Genomic DNA, 27,272 nt, shown 5'->3' with positions numbered 1-27,272 from the left:
TTGGGCGGTTTTTAAGAACCCTCGTTTAAATGTGCTTGTGGATGATAGGCCAAACCGTAGAAAAAGTTCTTTTTGCCAAATACCCTGCTACGTGTAGACATGGCCTGCTCAGCAGTAAGCTTCAGCTTGTTAAAGTTAACAATGAGTGACAAGGGTGCTGCTTTGATCTTGCTAGAGAAGCTTGGGAGCGCTACTTTTCAAAGGCGCTGAGTCGTTCAGCTAGTTATAGAGTACCACGGATGGAAAGACATGTAGTTCTTTAAAGATAAATGTTAGTACGAGTTATAATAATTTAAGTATTAAAGCCCCTCTTAATGTTTTCGTTTAAAAAAAAATGTAAAATTTTTAATAAACTAGTAGCTCGCCATTGTTGTTGACGTCGCAGGGCGGTGATGTCACATGGGTATGCTGCTGTACTTACAGTGTCACTCTTTAACTGTGTATACACCACAAGGTGTAAATGGCGAGTTTTAAATTAGAGATCAAGTCAATGAGTGCGTTTTGTCCCTCAACTGACACTGTAGTTCCATGTTTTACTGCGGGTCTATTGTACTTTACCTTCATTTGAATGGTGTCTTCACAACATACAAGACTCCTGATAATTGCTCCCAACATCATAGTTTGTATATTGTGACTAAATATTGCCATCCAGTGTATTTGTTGAGCTAAACGAGTTGCTAAAATGTTTGAATCAAGTTTGACCAAAGTCTGTTTTATTTGAATTTTACATATCTATTTTGATTGTGCATTTGTGAATACCAGTTCTCTTTGCATTGTTGTTTAACTGTGTGAGAATACGACCTCATTAATACAGATTGAGGCGCTTTTCTTTTTGTGAACATAATTTTTTTAAGAGACATATCATTTTTGTGGTATTTCTACTATATGATACTTATTTTTTGTTCTGAAGGAAGAAACGCCTGTGTCCACTCGCCTTTCTCTGCCTCTGAGATCTCAATGTGCAAAATAAGGCGTCATTATAATCTGTTGGGCATTAATACATTTATTCGTTTAAATGAAAAAGAAACTACTTTTTAATCCACCACTGCTTTCAGACGAACATTCTGTATAATTGGGATTGTTACAAAATGTTGCGCAGCTACCCAATTTATTGTGCAACTAACCTCTGCCCTGATTTCACAACAATCGCCGTAAGGTTTTTCTACAACAATGATTACACAATGACTGTAAAAATAGCATTTCCTGGGTACACAGAAAGATCAGCAAGACCTTAATTATAGCTTTCTTCATTTGAAATCTTGGGCGTTTTATTTACAGAGCTTTATTTACAGAGACTTAAAAAAACTGCATCACACATGGTTCTTTTTGTAGTTGGCACAGAGGTGGGTGGGTGGTACATTTACCTGAGTATCTTTTTGAGAAAAATGTACTTCTAAGAGTAGTTTTACCACACCATGTTTTACTTTCCCTTGAGTAATACAACCCCTAGCAAAAAGTGGGAAACTTGTGCATTTATTGAATGTTTAACCACAGCCATCTCCCTAGTTCCTTTGCCTGACATTCACCCCCATATCATCAAGGACTGAGGGGAATTTTGATGTTTTCTTCAGGTAGTCATCTTTGTAAATCTCACTGGAACAGCACCAAACAAAAGTTCCAGCATCATCACCTTGTCAAGAGTCAAGAATCTGCATTGGACAAGGTAATGATGCTGCTTTGTAAACTCACTTGCTCTATAAAAGTAACATTTACTGACCGCCACAATGATTTTATTCATTTCTTTTAGTGTTTCTGAATGCTTAAGAGTTGCACTTTTGAACTAATTCATTATTTTTTTTCAAGCTTTTTGTCTGATGATGATCTGATCTGATGACATGATAAAATGGCGATTGCATACTTTTTGCTAGGGGTTATTCTGCAGTAATGCTAGTCTACCCACCTTTGAGTTTGACTACACATGCACACAAACAAAAGCTAATTCAATGAGCTAGAGTACTTCTAAAAATTATTTCCGCTATATACTGTGATATCGGAATGCCGCAGGGCTATGAGTTCTCAGGAATCTCCCAGGCTGATGCATGAGGTCCACAATATAGCAAAGTGGCTGTTGAGAAGAATGTCCATTACTAGCCGAATCTTCCATGCACAGTAGTACTTCATTCCAAGCTCTATTGTATTCGCCTCGCACCAGAGTACAACTCAAGCCAATGCAATCTGCCAAGTACTGTGCAAAGAGGATACATGTAAATGTGTGAAGACTGACAGATTAGGTGAGTGTAGACGGTGCTTAACCTTGAAAAGAAGAGCTCTGTGACAGTAGAATCCTTTGCTGATCACGCCTATAGGGATCACATTACACTGCATTTTACATCTGAGCAGGCAGATGTGCAATAACCATCCAAAAGAGTGTAAGTCTTCTTTCTCAATTGCTCCACCCATGACGGTGCTTACTCGCCTGTTTGGCATCCAAAAGATTGAAAATAATTGCTTTAATATAATACTAATCAACAAAAAAAGTTTTAAAAATAGACTCGGTGGTTACCTGGCCAAGGCAACGTACTGTTCCTGTTCATCATTCAAAACGCCAATGGATTCTTTGACCTCTTTAACTAAAAACCTCAGATCTACGTCATTCATCACCTTCCAAAATCGTTCGGTTTGTTGCCCTTCCTCCAGACTTTTTTTGTGTAAAATCACCCTAAAGAAAACATACACAATGAATATTGACTACCATATGGAAAAGAAATAGAGAAAACATAAATATTTATATCTATTACAGAAATAAATGTTTATAAGTCTCAGACTATGATTTACTCTTGAAAGTGGCCAATTTTGCATTCTTTTCATACAAAATAAAGGATTTGAGTATGAAACGAGTAAAAATTATGTGGTGAAAAAGTAAAATACATGTAAAATTATTAGGGCTGTCAAACGATTAAAATTTTTAATTAAGTTAATTACAACTTAAAAAGTAATTGCAATTCAAACCATCTTTAAAATATGCCATATTTTTCTGTAAATTATTGTTGGAATGGAAATATATGACTCAATACGGATATATACATTCAACATACGGTACATAAGTACTGTATTTGTTTATTGTAACAATAAATCAACAAGATGGCATTGACATTATTAACATTCTGTTAAAGCGATCCATGGATAGAAAGACTTGTAGTCCTTAAAAGATAAATGTTAGTACAAGTTATAGAAATTTGATATTAAAACCCTCTTAATGTTTTCGTTTTAATAAAATTTTAAAAATAAACTAGTAGTTCGCAATTGTTGATGTTAATAATTACACAATGCTCATGGGTGCTTCAGCCCATAAAATCAGTCGCATCCAATCGCCAGCAGAGGGCGACAAAACTCCAAAAAACACAAGTAACAAGTTAGCATTGCACTGTGCTGTCATTTTAATCTGTTTGAGCGGGGCATTTGTGTTCATTGCGTCAAATATTTTAACGTGATTAATTCAAAAAATTAATTACCGCTCGTTAACGCGATAATTTTGACAGCCCTACTTCATATACAAATATATGTACGTGTATACAGTGGTATGAAAAAGTATCTGACCCATTTTAAATTTTCTCACAATTCTGCATAAAATCAAATTTTTTGTCAAAATCACACAGATGAAAAGTGTCTGCTTTAACTAAAACCATCCAAACATTCATAGGTTTTCATATTTTAATGAGGATAGTATGCAAACAATGACAGAAGGGGGAAAGTAAGTAAGTGAACCATCACATTTAATATTTTGTGGCCCTCCCTTTGGACATAATAAGTTCAACCAGATGCTTCCTGTAGCTGCAGATCAGTCTGGCACATCAATCAGGACTAATCTTGGCTCATTCTTCTCTACAAAACTGCTGTAGTTCAGTCAGATTCCTGGGATGTCTGGCATGAATCCCTGTCTTTAGCTCATGCCACAGCATCTTAATGGGGTTCAAGTCTAGACTTTGACTTGGCCAATCCAGAACATGTATTTTTTTCTTCTGAAACCAATCTGATGTTGATTTACTTTTGTGCTTTGGATCATTGTCGTGCTGCAGCATCCATCTTCTTTTTAGCTTCAACATCCTGATATACATTTGAATTCATTCTTCCATTAAAGATTGCAATTTATCCAGGACCTGAGGTAGCAAATCAGCCCCAAATCATGATGCTCCATTCACCATGCTTCACAGTGGGGATGAGGTGTTGACGTTGGTGAGCAGTTCCATTTTTCCTCCACACATGACGTTGTGTGTTACTCCCAAACAATTCAACTGTGGTTTCATCAGTCCGCAAAATATTTTGCCAAAACTTCTGTGGAGTGTCCAAGTGGCTTTTTGCAAATATTAAACAAGCAATAATGTTTTTTTAAACAACAGTGGCTTCCTCTGTGGAGTCCTCCCATGAACACAATTCTTGGCCATAGTTTTACATAGAGTATAGTTGAGATATTGGACTGTGCCAGTGATTTTTGTAAGTCTTTAGCAGACACTCTAGGGTTCTTTTTTCCTCTGAGTATTCTGCGCTGACCTCTTGACGTCATCTTTGGTGGATGGCCACTCCTTGGGAGAGAAGCAACAGTGCCAAACTCTTCATTTGTAGACAACTTCTCTGTCGATTGATGAACATACTGACCTATAGTGATGGCTTTGTATCTTTTCCCAGTTTTATACAAATCAACAATCCTTGATCGCAGGTCTTCAGACAGCTCTTTTGACCGAGCTATGATGCAAATCAGACAATGCTTCTTACCCGGTGTGTGTTTTATAGTGGGGCAGGGCAGCTTTAAACCACTCGTCAGTGATTGGGCACATACCTTGCTTAAATTGTTTGGTAAAACTTGATTTCAATTGCTCCTTAAGTCTCCTTAGGCAGAGGTTTCACTTATTTTTCCCCCATTCTGTCATTATTTGCATGCTATCCTTATTAAAATATGAAAAACTATAAATGTTTGGGTGGTTTTAATTAAAGCAGACACTGTTTTTACATCTGTGTGATTTTAAGCAGAAATGTGAGGAATTCCAAAAGGTTCCGATACTTTTTCATACCACTGAAAATTCAACGCTTATGCTAATTATGATTATAGTTGTGGTATTGTTGGCTAATGGTATTTCCGGTTGACACCATGTGCGGGACATGTCGACCGAGGACAAAAAGGGGGGATAGTGTTAGAGAGGTGATTAGGTGGGGTGGAGCGTACACAAGTCAGCAATGTGAGATGTAGAACCCAATATAATGTGAATCACTTGTATGTGTGGATGTGTTAACATCCTATTCTATGCTGCCTGATCGCTAATCCTGGCACCGACAGTTTCTCTACTCAAGTGTGTAATTGCACCCAGTCATGTGTGAATCCCATCAGACGTGTGATAGTCTCAGGATATTGTATGTGCAATTGCTGTCATCTATTCTTTAAGTTCCCAAAATATACAAGTTTCATATTGTACCAATTTACTAAGGATCATATACAATATGTCGTTTGAGTGTCACATGCTTTACATACAAGTTCTGTATAATAAAATATGTATGAACTTTAAAATTTTATACATATCTTTTCCCTATGGGGTGTTCCCCTTATAAGAGAAAAGGAAATGTACACCTACTCAATTCCTGCACTGACAACTATGATGGGTAGTCGTTGGTTCACTGGCTCCATGGAAAGTTCCGTTAAAGTAAAAACTTTATCTTTGAAACACGACTGAAAGATAGAGGTAGTCAAGTTCCAACTTATCAAATGGGGCTATTTTCAAACACAATGCACATACCTTCCCAGCATCATAGAAGCCATCAGTTATGATGTCGGTTGCAGCCAAATGATCTGTCAAGGCATATTTGAGGGACAGGCAGGATTGCAGAATACTGTCGAGGGCAAACTCACTGAACCTGCTATTGCTATTGTCTGCCTGGTTGATTTCATAAAGCAGGTCCAAGGCACTAAAATATGAAGAACATGGACAATGTAAGAATTCATATTCTCTTTTCTCATCCATAGTTGTGACCTACATAATTTCAAAAAAAACTGAACTACATTTACGACTTACTGTAAGTCCTAATTGTCCCATAAAATGTTATCAATTTACAGTGGTGGAATGTCCTTAAGTACATTTCTGTGTATCTGTACTTTACATGAGTACAAATATGAAGTTGTACTTTTTACTATTACGTCACTATATTTTAAAGCAGGTATCTGTCATTTTTACTCCACTGTTTTTTCACATTTCCGCACGTTACTTGTGTATGTTTCCATTTTTTCTTATTGCAAATGGATAGTTTCGTTATTATGCCACCGGCGCAATCCATAAACCCTGTGCAACTACAGCGCTGGCCAAAAGTATTGGCACCCCTGCAATTCTGTCACATAAGGCTCAATTTCTCCCAGAAAATGATTGCAACTACAAATGCTTAGGTAGTAATATCTCCATTTATTTTGCTTGCAATGATAAAATACAAAAGAGAATGGGGGGGAAAAAATCATTATCATTTTACACAAAAAATGGGCCGGACAAAAGTATTGGCACCCTTTGAAAAATCACGTGATGCTTCTCCAATTTGTGTAATTAACAGCACCCGTTACTTACCTGTGGCACATAACAGGTGGTGGCAATAACTAAATCACACTTGCAGACAGTTAAAATGGATTAACGTTTACTCAACCTCTGTCCTGTGTCCTTGTGTGTGCCACATTGTGCATGGAAAAAAAAAGAAGACCAAAGAACTGTTTGAGGACTGTGCCGGCAATAACTAAATCACACTTGCAGCCAGTTAAAATGTATTAAAGTTCACTCAACCTCTGCCCTGTGTCCTTGTGTGTACCACATTGTGTATGGAGAAAAGAAAGAAGACCAAAGAACTGTTTGAGGACTGTGCCGGCAATAACTAAATCACACTTGCAGCCAGTTAAAATGGATTAAAGTTGACTCAACCTCTGTCCTGTGTCCTTGCGTGTACCACATTGAGCATTGAGAAAAGAAAGAAGACCAAAGAACTGTTTGAGGACTGTGCCAGCAATAGCTAAATCACACTTGCAGCCAGTTAAAATGTATTAAAGTTGACTCAACCTCTGTCCATAGTCCTTGTGTGTACCACATTGTGCATGGAAAAAAAGATCAAAGAACTGTTTGAGGACGAAACACTAAATCACATTTGCAGCCAGTTAAAATGGATTAAAGTTGAATCAAACCTGTGTCCTTGTGTGTTCCACATTGTGCATGGAGAAAAGAAAGAAGACCAAAGAACTGAGGACTTGAGAAGCAAAATTGTGAGGGTGCATGGGCAATCTCAAGGCTACAAGTCCATCTCCAAAGACCTGAATGTTCCTGCGTCTACCGTGCGCAGTGTCATCAATAAGTATAAAGCCCATAGCACTGTGGCTATGGCTAACCTCCCTAAATGTGGACGGAAAAGAGAAATTGATGAAAGATTTCAATGAAAGACTGTGCGGATGGTGGATAAAGAACCTCGACTAACATCCAAACAAGTTCAAGTCCTGCAGTTCAAGGGTACAACAGTGTCAACCTGTATTATCTGTCGGCGTCTGGGGACTCTATGGTAGCATACCCAGGAAAACCTCACCTCTGACCCAGAGACAAGCCAGGCTAGAATTTGCCAAAACTTACCTGAGAAAACAAAAAACATTTTGAAAGAATGTTCTCTGGTCAGATGAGACGAAGTAGCTTTTGGGGGAAAAAGCATCAACATAGAGTTTACATGAAAAAAAAAAAGAGGCCTTTAAAGAAAACAACAGTCCCGGAGGTTTCCTGATGTTTGCTTTGCTACTTCTGGCACTGGACTGCTTGACCGTGTGCATGGCATTATGAAGTCTGAAGACTACCAACAAATTTTGCAGCATAATGTAGGGCCCAGTGTGAGAAAGCTGAGTCTCCCTCAGAGGTCAAGGGTCGTCCAGCAGGACAATGACCCAAAACACACTTCAAAAAGCACTAGAAAACGGTTTGAGAGAAAGCACTGTAGACATCTGAAGTGGCCAGCAATGAGTCCAGACCTGGAGAGATCTGAAAATTGCAGTTTGGAGAAGGCACCCTTCAAATCTCATGGACTTGAAACAGTTGGAATTCCATTCCAAAGAAGAAGAATTTAAAATTCCAGCAGAGCAAAGTAAGAAACTCATTGATGGATACCGGAAGCGGTTGTTCAGTTATTTTGTCTAAAGATTGTGCTACCAAGTATTAGGCTGAGTGTGGCAATACTTTAGTCGGGCCCATTTTTGGAGTTTTGTGTGAAATGATAAACATATATACTGTATATTGGGGCTGTCATTATTGCGTTAACGGGCGGTAATTTTTTTCAATTAATCACGTTAAAATATCTGACGCATTTAACGCACATGCCCCCGGGGTAAACAAATTAAAATGACAGCACAGTGTCATGTCCACTTGTTACTTGTGTTTTTTGGTGTTTTGTCGCCCTCTGCTGGTGATTGGGTGCGACTGATTTTATGGGTTTCAGCACCATGAGCATTGTGTAATTACTGACATCAACAATGGCGAGCTACTAGTTTAATTTTTGATTGAAAATTTCACAAATTTTATCAAAACGAAAACATTAAGAGGGGTTCTAATATAAAATTTCTCTAACTTGTACTAACATTTATCTTTTAAGAACTACAAGTCTTTCTATCCATGGATCGCTTTAACAGAATGTTAATAATGCTAATGCCATCTTGTTGATTTATTGTTATAATAAACAAATACAGTACTTCTGACCGTATGTTGAATGTATATATCCGTCTTGTCTGGTCTTTCCATTCCAACAATAATTTACAGAAAAATATGGCATATTTTATAGATGGTTTGAATTGCGATTAATTACGATTAATTAATTTTTAAGCTGTAATTAACTCGATTAAAAATGTTAATCATTTGACAGCCCTAAAATATATTTATATATTTTTTTCCCATTCTTTTTTGTTTTTTCATTGCAAGCAAAATAAATGAAGATATTACTACCAAAGCATTTGTAATTGCAATCATTTTCTCTGAGAAACTAAGCATTATCTGACAGAATTGTAGGGGTGCCAATACTTTTGGCCAGCACAGTATACCTTAACTGAGCACTAGAGGCAGCAACACGAGTTCAAGCAAGATTAGGCAGGTGGACATGATATTGACCAATAAAAATCACCACATTCTTGTACGGTAAAGGGTGGTATTCCTCCTTATAGTTTTGCTTGCAAACCGCCATCATGATTACTTCATCCACCACTGTCAATTTATTCCTTAATATCTGCAGTGATCCCTCATTTTTTGCAGTTAATAAAAAAACTTAATATAGGTTTGTTTGAAAATCTCACCCATATTTGCACATCTCCAAAGATACGGTCTCATCCTTTGCACAAACGCTGATTGCCATGCATGTGGAGCGTAACACCTCCGTGTGGCTGGAACGAAGCAAACTTACGAGTGGTTCAAGGCCACCAGCTCTCTGCAGCTACGATACAAAATACTTAGCTATTAGCTGCCTCCTCTGCGCCAAGTCAGTAAATCAATAATATATATTTTAAAAACAATATAAAGCAAATGCCAGAGGTGGGTAGTAACGCATTACATTTACTCAGTTACATTTACTTGAGTAACTTTTTGAGAAAAATTTACTTCTCAGAGTAGTTTTACTCAGCCATATTTTTTTACATGAATAGATTTGTGAAGAAACGCTACTCCACTACACTAGTAGTTAGATTTTGAGATTTTACTTTTTTTTTTTTTTTTTTTTTTTACCAGCGATGCCAACAGTAGCTCTCCCAGTTTCACCAATGACATGTCCCAACAGTAATCACATGGCTCCATTATACCAATTAGACTCAAGCTTGCCGTTCTATTAGCACGCCGGCCTGTTCAATCACGTGGCGTCTTTAAAGCACTGTAAAAAATAAGGTATTTGACATAGAGCACTGCCCTCAACATGACTCAAAAGCGCGGATTTTAATCTCTCCAAGTTTTATTTGGCGCCAATTGACCACAGAAAACCGGAGATATGATCCTTTTAATTTCATAAAAGGAGCTATAAAGGAACTACAGTGATCCCTCGCTACTTCGCACTTCAAACTTTACGCCCTCAGTCCATTTCAGATTTTGTTCTTTTCAATTTAAAAAAAAAAAAAATATTTATTTCATAGAGCTGTCCAGATCCGATCGGTCATAGAGCTGTCTCACTATCCTTCCTACTGCTTTTCTTGGTCAAGCAGTGCACTTGGGTTGCGCCGCATTTGTCAGTCATCGTTTAGCTCGTTAAAAACTTGCTGTGGCAACTTGAGCCACGTTAGTTGACTCACTCAATGAAGCATTTAATCAAGACAAGTATTTTTCTACATTATTCATTTACATGCAATATACTATGTAGAATACTTTGTGCAATACTCAGTGCCTCACTGTCAACTGCTGCTACTTCTATTCACACATATTCTATGTACAATACTTATCTACGTGCAATATTATCGTGCAATATTCAAAGCCTTCACTGTCAACTGCTGCTACTTCAATTATTTGCACTGCCTGAACATAGGACTATCTCATACACATTTTATACTTTTTTTCTTGCAAGTCACTTTTGAGATTTCTACTTGTCCTGCACTGCAAAGGGAGATGCTCCACAATTTGTCTAACTGTATAATGACAATAAAAGGCTATTCTATTCTATTCTTGATTAAAAATAGTTCAGTGGGACAGTAACATGTTTAAAACTTATCCTAATTATTCCATTTGAAGTTCTTAAAAACCATTTATTTAAATATATATATTTTTTAGATTAAATTTAAAGAACATGTCTCATATGTATCTCTTTCCGCTTCTAAATTTAAATAAATACATTGAACACACACCCAATATATAATATATATGTATATGTATATATATATATATATATATATTTTTTTTTTAAATGTAAATAAGCACCACCTCTATCTTTGATTATCACGGGGGAGGGAAGCGGTCCCCATTAACCACAAGAAACGAGGGATCACTGTATTCACTATTCAACTATTTGAACAAGGAACTATTTTCTCCGCTAGAGGGCACTCATGCTATTTGGAAAAATGATGCTTAATTTCTGTAATTTTTTGTTTTCTCTCAGGAATTTATTAATTTGGTTGTTGTTGTTGTTTTTTTTAATTTCTCTGGCTAATTGTGGTTATTTAATGGGCGGTTAAATATAATAACAGCTGAAATAGGTAACTTTGTACAGAGAAAAAAAAAGCATTGTTTTAAAAAATCAAACATCGTAAGCAGTTACTCACAATGTTAGTCATTACTAGAGTATTCTTTGCACAAAATACGTTTTTACTTCAGTACATTTTTTGGATGACTACTTTTACTTGTAGTTCAGTACTATTATTTTGAAGGAACGCTACACCTACTTTTTGGCTACTCTACCCACCTCTGCCAAATGCAATGCATTGGAAAATCAAAATTGAAATTTGCAAACAAGCCTTGCATCAAAATCCAAATAAATGTCATGCAAAACAATAGAAAATGATCATGACAATAGGAAAAACGGTGTTTTCCTGTCATAATTCTGATTTATCAACTATATAAGAGAGTAAGCACCAACCTCTGCCCTAGCATACTCATCCAACACCAGTTCATAGAGGCACGTTGTAGCATTGATCAAGACCTGTGCGTCAGTGGATTTTAAGGGTCCCACCAATGCTGTTATAGCCCCCACAGATATAATATCACATCGAATTTCATCCTCAACCATGATTCTGCAAAGTAAGGCTGCAGCACTGGCCACTATTTTGGGGCAGCTGTCACTGAGACGCTGGGTAAGCACAACATGTCCACCTTCTTCATATATTATCCTAAAGATGGCCACAAAAAAAAGTCAAATTCGTTAACAAACTTACATTTTCCTCTAAAATGTACCATTAATAAACCATGCCATGTTGTCTCTTACATAGTATTTTGGTTGTGTCCTGCCGTAAGGCTGCCAATGGCCTGGATTGCTTCCTGTCTTACCATTAAATTCCGACTCCCCAGTGCAGATAATAAAGCAGCGAAACCACCTAAATCACACGAAAAATATATATAATAAATATTCCTGTTAATTAAAATGGGAACGTTAAAGGGAACCACGGACAGAAAGACTTGTAGTTCTTAAAAGACAAATGTTCATATTCAAACTCCTCTTAATGTTTTCGTTTTTAAAAAATTTGAAAAATTAGTTGGTCGCAAATGTTGTTTGAAGGAGCGATTACCTTTTCTCGTATTTACCGATCGATTGTTTGTATTACTTTAACACACTTAACAAATCAGGGAATAGTATCTTTTCTGGTATTTACTGTTTGGCTGTTTGTATCACTCTAACACACCCAATACAAAATAAATAGCATTTCTACCATAGTTTAAGGAAAACAAGCAGAATATATGGCATAGGAGATACATGACAACTTCTTAGCACGGAAGATTGACGCTGACAAGCCCACGTCTGCACCACCAACTCGGCAAACAGTTCTCCAAGACAGTCCAGAACAAATGGCGGGACGCCCTGTCCCAACACAAGGAACACCGGAGAACACCCGATATCCAACTGATAACACGACTGACAAGACTCCAAGAGCCCCTTTGACGCTGAGGTGGCAAAATCCACAACCCCCGTTGCCCGGACAGTAACTCCCGAATCCTCCTGTCCAATCCACAAACGGACAATAGTCATAAACAACGCCCAAACACACCCTTCTTCCTGCGCACGGCTCGCCTAGCGAGAGCCTTCAGAAGACTGAATGTTTAACTAAGCGTTGTCATTTTTTTCTTGGGAACCTTTTGTTGACGTGTGGTAGGGTGACCTTGCCTCCCCGCCCGAGTCAATTTCAATTTCGCCTTGCCGTTTGATCGCTGTCGACCTGAATAAATTGTCAACTTGTGCTTCGAAGCCTTTTTCCAGCTTTCAAAATGTAGTCAGTACAAAGGGTTAAGACTAAGGTGAATGCGCGGAGTTTGGCCTTTTGGCTGGGATGTCAGCATCCCACCGGCCCGGGTCGTTGGAGTAGCGCCAGCGCGAGCCCCGTGGTCGGTTGGCGCAATTCCGACAGTCTGGCTAGAAGGTCAGATTCCTTCATGTTGAAGACGCAATGCACTCTGGGTAGTGACCTCATCGGGATTATAGCATAGGGACTCCGTAAAAGGGTTTATTGAACACACATAAAACACGTGATTGCGAAAAGTATTACACAGAAAGGGTCCGTGACAATAAGTCGGGATCAATTGAAAAAAAAAAAACACAGGGGAAAACCACGGTGAAAGGGAGACAAAAAAAAAAAAAAAGGCAATGATGCAACTAACAACGAAGGGACATACAAACTGTGTCACATAGCCGCAAGTCAATATCTCGGCAAGCCGCCTAGGATCGGTTTAAAGACTGATGATCTGGATGAGCTGATGAGTTGGATTTGGAAGCAGGTACGACGTTGGGAACTCCTCCCACAGTTCTGTAACGAAACAAACTGACCAGCAGCAGAATGTGACAACACCATGCCTGTTGTCATACTAGCTTGGCTTGCTAGCTAGCACAGCTATTCTAGTAGTCCAGCCAAACCAAAGGATATACAAACTGTCAAATAGCAGCAAGCAACAATATCTCGTCAAGCCGCCTAGGATCTGTTTGAAGACACTGCTGATGAGCTGGAATTGGATGCGGGTACGACGTTGGGACCTCCTCCCATGGTTCTGTAACCAAACAATCTGACCAGCAGCAGAATGTAACAAAATCATGCCAGATGTCATACCAGCTTCGCTTGCTAGCTAGCACAGCTATTCTACTAGTCCAGCCAAACCAAGGGATATACAAACTGTCAAACAGCAGCAAGTCAATATCTCGGCAAGCCGCCTAGGATCGGTTTAAAGACACTGCTGATGAGGCAGAATTGTACAGCAAAATGTAAAAAAATCATGCCAGTCGTCATACTAGCTTCGCTTGCATAGCTATTCTCCCAGTCCAGCCAAACCGAGAAATCCCCCCAGCTTGCATTCCACGTAAAACATGACGTCCGCCGTAGGTCAAAACGTTCTAATTATAGATTTTTTTTTCATGTTTCTAACAACATATCTAGTAAAAGAGAAAAATTGTGTCTTATTAGAGCCTAGATGTCTTTAACTCTGAGGTTCCCTTTAATGATGTCTTACCGATTTCCCCAATGAGCTCTTTACTGGAGGCATAGGTGCTCATGCCGACCAATGCTTGGCAAGCAAATGTTTTCACGCAATCGCTGTTCCCAGAGAGAAGATCTATCAGAATTTCCTCAACTTTTAACTCATGGAGAACTTTGTGATTGTCAGCTGCACACGTATATGCATGGTTTAACACAAACATACAAGCATACATGCGTTAATGTATTGTTCTATGCTTACCGTTCTGAGCAGCTATGGAGATGCATTGGACAGCAGTGGACTTGACTTCATTACGATTACATGTAACAGGTTGTGGTTCAAGTTTATCGCTTTCAAGCAGTTCGGGAGTGAGGACAATCTCCAACAGTACAGTTAGTCCTCCTGCGTTATTGATCACCTGGAAATTTTCACTATCGCTCACACAATTGCAAATAACCTGCAAAGCCTGAACATGGAGGTCATTGAAATCCTGTAAGAAAAATACATCAAGAGCAAAGCATTTCAAGCCAAGATCTCACTTGGTTTTTTTTCGATGTAAGAGAGGATAACAAAATACCAACCGCGTTTCTGATGACATCAAAGACCTTTTCCAGTGCTTGCTCCTTCCTTATTGTGCTGAATGACTCTCGGTCAACAGTAACTTTCTGCAAAATTTTGATAGCCAACTGCTGAATGACTGAAAAGTCCGAATTAAGCTGCTCCAGAATGAAAGGGATCCCACCGAACTCGACAACAGATGGGCAGAATTGGCTGTTCTTCATTGACACAGAGGACCAGAGGGAAAAAGAAGAAATGGACGCCACAAATAAAATATCAAAGAATATCCTGGAACATGCTAATCTAAATATCCAAAAATTAGAAGATTTCAAAGGAACTACTATATGTAAAATTTGCACTTCAATTATTCATTAAAAGGCTCCAATCTATCAGAAGACAAAGATCCATCCATCCATCCATCCATCCATCCATCCATCCATCCATCCATCCATCCATCCATCCATCCATCCATCCATCCATCCATCCATCCATCCATCCATCCATCCATCCATCCATCCATCCATCCATCCATCCATCCATCCATCCATCCATCCATCCATCCATCCCGGGGCCTCCCGTCGGTGGTACATGCCAGGAACACCTCTCCAGGGAGACGTCCTGGAGGCATCCGAAACAATACCCTAGCTACCTCAGCTGGCTCCTCTCAAGGCGGAGGAGTAGCAGCTTGACATTGAGTCCCTCCCGGATTGACCGAGCTTCTCACCCTATCTCTTAGGGAGAGCCCGGACACCCTGCAGAGAAAATTCATTTAGGCCGCTTGTATCCAGGATCTTATTCTTTCAGTCATGAACAACAGCTCGTGACCATAGGTGAGGGTAGCAACGTAGCTCGACTGGTAAACCGAGAGGTTCGCCTTTTAGCTCAGCTACAACTTCACCACAACGGACCGGTGCAGAGTCCGCATTACTGCAGACGCTGCACCGATCCGCCTGTCGATTTCTCGCTCCCTCCTACACTCGTAGACCCAAAGACGCTTGAACTCCTCCCCTTGGGGCAGGATCTTGTCCCCGACCCACAGAGGGCACGCCAGATTTTCCAACTGAGGACCACGGTCTCTGATTTAGAGGTGCTGATCTTCATCCCGACCGCTTCATACTTTACTGCGAACTACTCCAGTCAGAGTTGGAGATCACTGTTTGATGAAGCCAATAGCACCACACCATCTGCAAAAAGCCAAGATGCAATGTTGAGGCCACCAAACCGGACCCCCTCAACGCTTCGGCTTCAGAAATTCTGTCCATAAGTTTTGATCAGAATCTGTGTCAAAGAAACATATTTTTGGGAAATACTTCTAACATGGTTCTCAATATTTTCCCCATTTGAAGTCGATTCTGTGTTTAGTTGAGTGTGGGACATCCATTGTAATCCACCAACTACAGGATATGCATATACGTCGTAAACTTGTACTTGTGGAACCGTGGACCTGCTCTATACCTTTGGGAGGGTCCTCGAGGGTACATCGGAGTTTGCACAACTGCTCTACATGTGTTTGTGGATTTGGGGGTGCTACGGGGTACTGAGTCCCTTAGTTTGGGCTGTTCGGTCCCTGTACTACCGGTGTTGGAGTTTGGTCCGCATTGCCGGCAGTAAATCAAATTCGTTCCCAGTGAGGGTTGGATTCTGCCAAGGATGCCCTTTGTCACCGATTCTGTTCATAACTTTTATGGACAGGAGGGAGTCCGGTTTGGTGGCCTCAGCATTGCATCTCTGCTTTTTGCAGATGATGTGGGACTGTTGGCTTGATCAAGCCGCGATCTCCAACTCTCGCTGGAGCAGTTCGCAGCCGAATACGATGAGGTCGGGATGAAGATCAGCACCTCCAAATCAGAGACCGTGGTCCTCAATTGGAAAAGGGTAGCGCTCCGGGTCGGGGATGAGATCCTGCCCCAAGTGGAGGAGTTCAAGTATCTTGGGGTCTTGTTCACGAGTGAGGACAGGAGGGAGTGAGAGATCGATCGGTGGGTCGGTGCAGCGTCTGCAGTGATGCGGACTCTGTACGAGTGTACCTGTCCACTGTGTGGATGAAGGAGCTGATCCAAAAGGTCACTCGATTTACCAGTCGATCTACATCCCTCACCTATGGTCACGAGCTGTGGGTGGTGACCGAAAGAATAAGATCCTGGATACAAGCGGCCAAAAGGAGTTTCCTCCGCAGGGTGTCTAGGCTCTCTTGAAAATAAGGTCATCCAAGAGGTACTCAGGGTTGAGCCACTACTCTTCCACATTGGGAGGAGCCAGCTGAGGTGGCTCGGGCATCTGGGTTGGATACCTCTCTAGAGAGGTGTTCCGGGCATGTCCCACCGACGGGAGGTCCTGGGGACGAACCAGAACACGCTGGACAGTCTCTTGGCTGGCATAGGAACGCCTTGGGATCCTGCCAGATGAGTTGGTGGAAGGGGCTGGGGAGAGAAGTCTAGACTTCCCTGCTAAAGCTGTTGCCCCCACGACCCGACCCTGGATTAAGCGATAGATAATGGATGGATGGATTTGAACTAAAATTATTTTATAATCCAAGAAAGTGTACTTAGTTATACTCAACGTTGGTTAATTTTACAACAACTGCATGTACTTAACGTTTCCTTGCGTGTATTCGTCCTTTAAGTACGTGTGTTTGCGTGAACTTAAAACACAACTATGTGCACTTGTACTGCATGTACGTGTACACACATGTACTTGTGCGTGTAAGGTATTGGTACTCACCTGAATTAAGTTGAAGATTGTCTCCAGGGAGTTCTTCTGAACATCAGGTTCTGGACTGGCAAGTAGCTTGATTAAGGCTTGCATGCCTTTGTTGTCAAAGATCTGAACCTTGCAGTTGGGAGCCAGGGATAGATAAGCTAGGCATAGGGTTCCGTACTCTTGAATAACAGGATCTTTTAAGAAGAAAATGTACAATATGAATGATGAAACTTGTGTAGAGAATAAATTATCATGTACTTTATCTATGTTATATTTCAGCCAACTAACCATCAAGGGAGAGTTTTTCAACAATTGGTAGAATTAGATCCATTTGTTGTAAGACGTTCCCAACAACACCTTTGAGCGACAGCAAAAATTAAACTTGTTAATTTGTTAAGCAAGACAATAACTGAAAAAATGTTTTGTAGAGGTACAACGCTCAAATATAAAACTAAAGGTAATAACTAAGTCATTCTAGTATTGGAGGAAATTTCATGTCCCATCTTTCAAATTTTAAATATTTCAACAGAGGTGGGTAGAGTAGCCAAAAATGTGACTCAAGTAAGAGTAGCGTTACTTCAAAATATTACAATATACAATATATTTCGTCAATTTTTTTTCATGACAATGACGAGACGATAACAAGCAAAAAACTTGGGAGAATAAAACATAATAACATGAATGCCAGTTTTCGAGACAAAAATCAACCATAGTTTCTATCACATTTTCACAATGTGTGACATTTATGTGTAGTTAGCCTGCATTGTAGCAGTGTCTGGTTGTGTCACTCATGTGACCCACCCCCCAACTCACCCGCTAGAGTTTCTCCAGTCTCCCCATTGCTTGTTTTGAGACACACACACACACACTAAGATTTGTCTTCTTATCTTGGCACGTGAGCATAGCATTCTCGTTCACGTTAGCAATAAGCATTCACGTTCGCATGAGCATCAGGCTATTGCTAAAGGCGGACATCCTCTTAAACTCTTGGAAACTTTTTTTTACAAACAGTTCGTGGTGCCCAGGTGGGTATAATTAATTTTTACAATTTTATAGACATTTTTATTAAACTCATTTTTTTTTTTTAGCAAACTATTCGACTAAAACTAAATGAATTTAGTCTTGAGTTTTCGTCAACAAAAACTAGATGAAAACACATTTTGAGATGACTAAAATATGACTAAGACGAATAAGTATTATTGTCCAAAAGACTAAAACAAAAATTGAAAGGGCTGCCAAAAACACTGCTGCTTAGGACGTTTGTTTGTTGTTGTTGTTGTTTTTTTTTTTTATAAACTATGGTATGTTTTTTTTTCTCAGCGCACAGTTATCTATATGAACTGTTACTGTTATTATACTGTACTATAACCTTATTACATAACCACATTCAGCCAAAGAAATACAAAAAAAAAAAATCATTGAATCGAAAAAAAATCTACAGAAATGAAGCATTATTTGTCCAAAGAGCATGAGTGCCCTCTAGTGGAGAAAACATATTTCCTATTATGAAACTAAAAGGATCATATCTCTGGGTTCCTGTGGTCAGTCGGTGCCAAATGAAAACTGGGAAAGGAATTATAATCCGTGCTGTCGAGTCATGTTGGCGGCAGCGCTTTTTGTCAAATACTTAATTTTTTACGGTGCTTTCAAGACACCACATGATTGAACAGGCCGGCGGGATCAAGCTTGGTATAATGGAGTCATGTGATTATTGTGTGAAACTGGTAGAGCCACTGTTGGCGTCTCTGGTAAATATCAACAACAAAAGTAAAATCTAAAACAGTGGTTTGAAAAAGTGAACCGCATAGAATTTCTCACATTTCTGCATAAAATCGCCACCAAATGTGATCTGATCTCATCAGTGATTGGGCATACACCTGACTTAAATCGTTTGGTAAGAATTGGTTTCAATTGCTCTTTAAGTCACCTTAGGCAGATGGTTCACTTATTTTTCCCCCTTCTGTCATTGTTTGCATGCTATCCTCATTAAAATATGAAAACCTATAAATGTTTGGGTTGTTTTAGTTAATGCACTGTTTTTACATCTGTGTGATTTTGACAAAGATCAGCTCACATTTGATGGTGATTATATGCAGAAATGTGAGGAGTTCCAAAAGGTTCAGAAACGCAATGCTAGGTGGCTTGGAGCGTTAGCATAGCATTCACGTTCTCATCAGCATTAGCAGTTAGCATGCCGAGCGTCATCTTAAACCCTCGGGCAACTTTTTTATGATTTGTCTTTTTTTTTTACATACAGTCCATGGCATTCAGGTGTGTACAATTGAAAGTAATGGACTGTTTTCCTTTTGAGTATGCATTATCATCACCAGGTGGGCGTTGTCTTTGTAGATGCTACAATATAATAGTTTGTTTTTTTTACTCCCAAAAATAGTCACTTGCCCTAAACTTTTCTTGAATGACGGATCCATGAACTTGTTTTGACGTTTTTTTTTTTTTTTTAATCAAAATAACTAGAACAAAGATAGCAGAGGCAGGAGATTCAGAGCCTCACCTGCATGTTGAAAAATATAACTATATATAGTAGGGGTGTGACAATACACACAAGTCACAGTTCAGTATGTACATCGGTACGGGTGTGGTGGTTAGTTGCAGGTTCAGTACAACAGGAAAAACAAAAAGGCTTTTTTTCTAACAGCATTTGAAAGTTAACGTTTGTATACCATTGCACTCTTATATAGGTGATTTTTTTTTTTTTTTTTTTTTTAAATGTAAAAAGTATGACCTATGTTTTTTGTGGGAATGAAAAAGACAGTTCAATAAATTATTATAAACTAGGGCTGTCAAAATTATCGTGATAACGGGCAGTAATTTTTTAAATCACGTTAAAATATTTGACGCAATTCACGCACATGCCCCGCTCAAACTGACTAAAATGACAGTACAGTGTAATCTCCGCTTGTTACTTGTTTTTTGGTGTTTGGCGCCCTCTGTTGGCGTTTGGGTCCAACTTATTTTATGGGTTAGTACCATGAGTGAGCATGCTGTAGTTAATGGCGAGCTACTAGTTCATTTTTTGATTGAAAATTTTACAAATTTTAATAAAAGGAAAACATGAAGAGGGGTTTTAATATAAAATTTCTATAACTTGTACTAACATTTATCTTTTAAGAACTACAAGTCTTTCTATCCATGGATCGCTTTAACAGAATGTTAATGCCATCTTGATTTATTGTTATAACAAACAAATACAGTACTTATGTACCGTATGTTGAATGTATTTATCCATCTTGTGTCTTATCTTTCCATTCCAACAATAATTTACATAAAAATATGGCATATTTTATAGATGTTTTGAATTGCGATTAATTATGATTAATTAATTTTTAAGCTGTAATTAACTCGATTAAAAATTTTAATCGTTTGACAGCCCTATTATAAACATATTTGATGTGAAAGACGTTATAGAATGGATCACGTAATAACTAGGGCTGTCAAAATTATCGTGTTAACAGGCGGTAGTTAATTTTTTAAGTTAATCACGGTAATAACTAGGGCTGTCAAAATTATCACGTTAATGGGCGGTAATTTTTTAAATTAATCACATTAAAATATTTGACGCATTTAACGCACATGCCCCGCTCAAACAGATTAAAATGACAGCACAGTGTCATGTCCACTTGTTACTTGTTTTTTGGTGTTTTGTCGCCCTCTGCTGGCGCTTGGGTGTGACTGATTTTATGGGTTTCAGCACCATGAGCATCGTGTAATTATTGACATCAACAATTGCGAGTTACTAGTTTATTTTTTGATTGGAAGATTTTACAAATTTTATTAAAACGAAAACATCAGGAGAGCGGTTTTAATATAAAAATTCTATAACATTTATCTAATAATAAACAAATGCAATACTTATGTACCATATGTTGAATGTATATATATATCAGTCTTGTGTCTTATCATTCCATTCCAACAATTTACAGAAAAATATGGCATATTTAATAGATGGTTTGAATTGCGATCAATTTTTAAACTGTGATTAATTCGATTAAAAATTTTAATCGTGTGACAGCCCTAGTAATAAAGTGTAGAATATGAAAAAGTAACATCAGTTACTTGGCTGAGTAACTACCTAAATTTTCGCACTATAAGGCGCACCTGACTATTAGCCGCCACCCACCAAATTTGACACGAAAACGACATTTGTTCATTAAGATAAGCCGCACTGGACAATAACCTGCAGCTGTCCTCACTGTAATATGGGATATTTACACCCAAAGATCTTAACCGGTAACACTTTGTTTGACAGCTGCATCATACGACTGTCATAAGACCAACTATGAAGCCATGAAGCTTTGAACCAATTGACTGCAAAGCTTCATGGCTTCATTTGGCCATCAGTGCTCCCTTGGGGGAGACAGTCAACCTCTACTGCCGCCTATTTTTCAACACTGTTTTCGTCCAACATGCCTCCTAGCATGCATTGCAGCGCTACAGATGTAAATAACAATCAAAATTCATGTTCTGTGCTAATTATTTCTTCAGCTACTGTTCCAGTTGTTTCATTAATTGCTAGTTATGGTATTTGGTAACACTTTATTTCACAGTGGCGCCATAAGACTGTCATTAGACAATCATAATTCTGACATGAGACAGTCATGAGCATCAATGAATGCTTATAACAGATGTCATTTAGTGTTATCCGGCAAATGATCTCACTTTTGAATGGATGTGAACGATCCAAGCTGGACATAAATGGAGTTAGTGACATAATTTGCCGGATGACACTTAATGACATCTGTCATAAGCATTCAGTAATGCCCATGATAGTGTCATGTCATAATTATGACTGTCTTATGACGCCGCTGTCAAATAAAGTGTTACCTATTAACCCAAATAAATCAACAAATTAAGCCTCACGATTCAAAATGAAGGGAAAAAGTAGCGGCTTATAGTCCGAAAATTATGGTATTTATTCTTCCATTGAGGTAACTGAGCAGCTAACTCAGAGCTAATTTGTAACGGTAGCTAATTACTTTTTTAAAGTAAAGATTAGCAACACAAGTTACTACCCACCTCTGTATTACACATACATATTTCTGCGTATATTTACTAAATATATATATATTTTTTTACCCATATGCCAATAGCTGAATTCCAATTGTTTATGTTAATTAGGTGTTCAAAAGATTCAATTTGTTTGTGAATGTCACAACTCCAAAAGCTAACATTGTACAGAAAAGTGATCCAAAAAAAGTAAAGGTTTATTTTGATTAATTTGGAAACTAAAAATGACTTCCAGTTCTGGAACGACCCACCTAATAACTACACTGGTGGCCAAAAATATTGGCACCGCTGCAATTCAAGACAGAGGTTGAGTCAACTTTAATCCATTTTAACCCGGGTGCAAGTGTGATTTAGTTATTGCCACCACCTGTTATGTGCCACGGGTAAGTAACAGGTGCTTCGCTGTTAATTGCACAAATTAGAGAAGCATCACATGATTTTTCATAGGGCGCTAATACTTTTGTCCGGCCCATTTTTGGAGTTTTGTGTAAAATGATATTGATTTTTTTTTTGTTTTCATTCTCTTTTGTGTTTTTCATTGCAAGCGAAATAAATGTAGATATTACTACCAAAGCATTTGAAATTGCGATCATTTTCTGGGGGAAATTGAGCATTTTCTGACAGAATTGCAGGGGTACCAATACTTTTGGCCAGTAGTGTATGAGTATTCATGATGGTGCATGTGTAGTTTTCAACATACTGTTGGAAGCCATGGTTCCCAAAACCATAAATGCATTTCGTCTGACCAGTTCATTGTTGTGGGTGATAAGTTGACTGAGAGGCTGCAATGTTCCTAGTTCCATCAAATAAACCTTGTTACCATCTGACAGAAGGAGGAGACAAAAGAGAAACGTACAGTGCTGTTAAAAAAATACAATAAAAGCGACTTATTTGCGCATAGGCAAATCATTTTGTGTACCTTCCCCTGCAAATTCGAACAGTGCTTCACATGCTATGACTATAATGTCAGCTTCCAGGGAGCTCAGAAGAAGAACTGCGGTTGCTGCTGTTTTGATGTCAACGTGAAGAGGTTCAAACTGTAAGACAATTCAGGTATTGTTTGGCCAAAACACGCGATGTATTTTTTTTTAATCGGTTGAGAATACGGGTCTCTGCGGATCTCACCGTGTTGGCGGGTGGGTCGCACTTGGACTTTTCTTTTTTACCTTTTTTGTCCATTGCGAAGGTCTTTGCACAGCATCCGCACCTCTGTACCACTTCATTAACACATTATGAATCCGTGAGTGCACACCACTAATGGCATTTGGGGGCATTTTATTTTATTGCAAAGACAAACATTCACGCTTGAAGAGGAATTGAAAACTGAGCTCCGTAATACGAGAGTGTATTTTGCCATACTCCGGCAAATAATGGACTACACGATGACGACATTTTTTTTAATAGTGCTGTGCAGATGACAACAGCGACGTTGCTTGAAGAATGACTAATAAGCGTGACGTATGTGACGTCATCGCGTCAATGAGACCATTTAAAAGACTAAAAACGAGACGTAGGTTGAACGATTTATTTGGAATTCCGACTACAGTCAATCACAGCTCGTGATTTACGTTGGAGCCGTTTTAGGAGCGTGGCAGACCGTCCTGAACCTCATTTACCGAATGAACGCAAATTCAAAATTGAATAATTCAAAGACCGATCTACTCTATTATTAACACTGTTTTCACAGTTAATAAGCTTTTTTCAGTTTCATAGACCGTCAAGTTGAATGAGTAGGCTCATTGGTTTCCAAAGGCCAAATCGGGGACTGTCAACAAAGTGAAGGACCGAATAATATCAATCCATAAGCGGATTTTAAGGGGAGGCCAGGCCTCCCCTGGTGGCCGAAAAGTGTCATTGCATGAAATTGACTTTCCTATATATCTGGCAGAAAACACTCAGGTCACTTGAAGTTCCGCTCGGAGACCCCCAATTTTGCCAAATTTCAAAATTGTCCGATATGCATGTGTGATGCATCATTGGAAAGCTTAAAATCTCAATTTTCTGGGGAAAGAAAATTTTTGGACGGGAGGGCTTTTTTTTTGTTTGTTTTTTTTTTGTTTTTTCTAAACAACAAAACCCTATCAGGAGGTGAGAGCATGCGAGAGCAGAATTACAGACGCCATGACTTTAACGAGATCTTATCGCGTACTCGCCTTGTTTTGATCCAAAAACTCCATGTCGCATGTATCACTGTGTGTCAAGACACAGCTGTGAATGGCCACAGCTGGATTTTTGGAGGATTTTATGGGGGAAACATGGTAATATAACAAGGGTCGCGATGCAGAAATCGCAGACATTAAGGAGTGGTTGAGATTTTGTTTTTTATATATTTACCCTTTTAAATGTTTTTTTTTAATTTTTCTTTGTTTGGATCAATTGTCATCTAACATCGGGGAAAATGCGACCGTAACAATAAATACCATTTAGTGATCGTTATGAGGTAGATATCAGACTTTATTACAGACACCATTTTTTTCATTGTGCCGTAATTTGTTTAAGAGTTTAAAAATGCGAGTGAATAATTTTTTATTTTTTTTTTTCTAAACAGAATATTAGACATCAATTGATGATTCTAAGCTAAACATGATAGACAGTTTGAATAATATTACTGTGCTTCTTTTTATGGCTGGGTTGAAACAAAAGCGGTTGCGCGACGTCTGTAAACAGGGGTTTTCAGGGTAAAACTGACAAATTAGAAATAGTTCGGGGGCCATGAATCTGCAATGGCAGCATATAGACATAGTGTTCTACTAAACACAAGTTATTTTTGCTTAAAATACAGCAGTTTCTTTTTAAAGAGGAGCGCAAGAGCAGAAACTGCTTTATCAGTCTTGTCAGTGTTTTCGGCCATATAAAAGTTGTAAAGCAATAAAACCAACAAAAATGAAAATGAACAAAAGATATAATTTTATAATGGGTCAAACCTATTTTTCAAACAGATCCTGTGACTAGCACCTTAGACGGTCATTTGCTTTGCATATAATTTTCACAAAAAAAAAAAAAATAGGAGGGCAATTTGTTTTTTCAAATGATTTTTTTTTTCTTTGAAAACATTTTTGTGTTCAAATGCAAAATTTTCAATCTCAAATTTTTTTTCGCATTCAAAAAACGTTTTCTATGATTGAAATTTTTTTTTTGATTTTTCTTTTTGAAAATATATATTTTTTTGAAGCAACTTATTTTTTTATTGAATAATCTAGACAAAAACATCCTAGCCAAAATGTGACCCAAACACAAATCAACATTACTTCAACCAAAAAAAAAAAAAAAAATTGTTTCAAAAAAGTTTCAAATATATTTTTGCATTCAAACACATTTTTTTTATTGAAGCGACTTTTTTTTTATTGAATAATAAAGACACAAATCTACCTCCATATGGCTCCGCCCAGGGGAGGGCTTATCGATTGCTCCGGAGGCATGAAAATGAAACTATGGCTTCACAATGAGGAGAAAAAAAGAAGAAAAGCAAAAGCAACGTGCAACGCAGGCAACAATTTGAATAGTGGAGTAAAAAGTACAGCTACCGGCTGTAAAATGTAGTGAAATAAAAGCAAATTGTACCACTTCATATTTGTACTCAAGTAAGGTACAGATACACAAAAAAACTACGATGAAGTACTTACTTCGTTTCATTCCACCACTGCAATCAACAAAAATATGTTAACAAAAAAAAGTAATGGAACTGTACGTTTTTTAAGGTGTCACATTAACTCTTGTTCAATGTTTTTACTTTGCATTGATTCATTTCGCTGTTAAAAATGATTAAAAATACACATTGAATATGGATTTTTATCATTTAATCCTTTTGGCAATGCACTTAGTTACGTCAAATTTGGTCATACAATGAGTGTTCATGGTTGGCTTACTTTGTTCAAATTGTCAAACTCACCCTTGTAAAGCTTTTATTAAATGTACAGGCAAAATTGCTGTCATACAAGTTTAAAGAAAAACAATATAGTTAAAAAAAAAAATAGAAAACAGTACTCTTCAAAGCCAAATGACATAAGTGGAATACAGAGATTTGTAAACCAATACTTTCACCCAGCAGAATATTTACATTCTATTATTTCTACAATAATTTACACACTGCCTTGGGAGGCATCATAAGTAAACATGTTGAAGTTTATAGTCATCAAATCAAAATATATCAAATCTGCATATGGTGAGACTCATGTATTTTAAATCTGTTGTCAGTTTTTGAATGTTCTGTATGGAATTTGTACTATGTGTGCACGAGGCTAATAGTGCACCAAGCAGATACTTGCAGTGGTTCCCACACCGGTCCTCAAGGACCCCTTTGGGTCCTGGTTTTTGTTCCTACCGATCGATCACAGACCGTTTAACCAATGAGGTTTCGGCTAAAACAAGCAGCACCTGACTACAATCAACTGATTACACTTGTAAAACACCAGATTGGTACACGTGTGTCATCCTGTTTTGTTGGAAAGAAATCCAGCACCCCGATGTGGAATAGTTTGGGGACCCCTGAGATAGACCTAGCCAAAGGGCGTAGGTTTGCATATGGACGGTAGGGACATAACACTACCAACTTTTCAGGATGCTCAAATTCTCCCCAACAACTTTTAAGCAACCTTATTTGCATTACATAATGACTTCAGTTATAGTATAGATCATTTAGATTGTCTTCACATATGTTGTAAGGAAGTGAATTAATTTCATTAATTTTCAGACTTACATCGACCCCTTTTCACTTGCTGAATGTGCCAGTCCATTTTTTTCCCCTCAACACACGTTTGATTGGCTGATGACTTGACTCCTCCTCCTCCACACATGTAATCGCAGTCCGAGTACCGACACAAATCCAACATGCCACCTCCGCCCCCTTCAATGATGAGGAATATTAGTTTTTATTCTCTAGCAGCAGACACTGTAAGTAACCACTATTTTTGCTAATGAAAGTCCGACCTGCATCAG

At 38.4% G+C, this 27,272-nt stretch overlaps 1 pseudogene; it reads right to left on the bottom strand.

Moving 5' to 3' along the window:
* Positions 1-1,975: 1,975 nt before the first annotated feature.
* LOC130909019 (armadillo repeat-containing protein 3-like) lies at positions 1,976-23,516 on the bottom strand (annotated as a pseudogene).
* Positions 23,517-27,272: the final 3,756 nt, after the last annotated feature.

Source organism: Corythoichthys intestinalis, chromosome 20 (genome assembly GCF_030265065.1).
Source record: "Corythoichthys intestinalis isolate RoL2023-P3 chromosome 20, ASM3026506v1, whole genome shotgun sequence".
In the NCBI taxonomy this organism is placed as follows: domain Eukaryota; kingdom Metazoa; phylum Chordata; class Actinopteri; order Syngnathiformes; family Syngnathidae; genus Corythoichthys; species Corythoichthys intestinalis.
The sequence above is the reverse complement of the archived record's forward strand: the minus strand, read 5'-3'. Positions and strand labels throughout refer to the sequence as shown.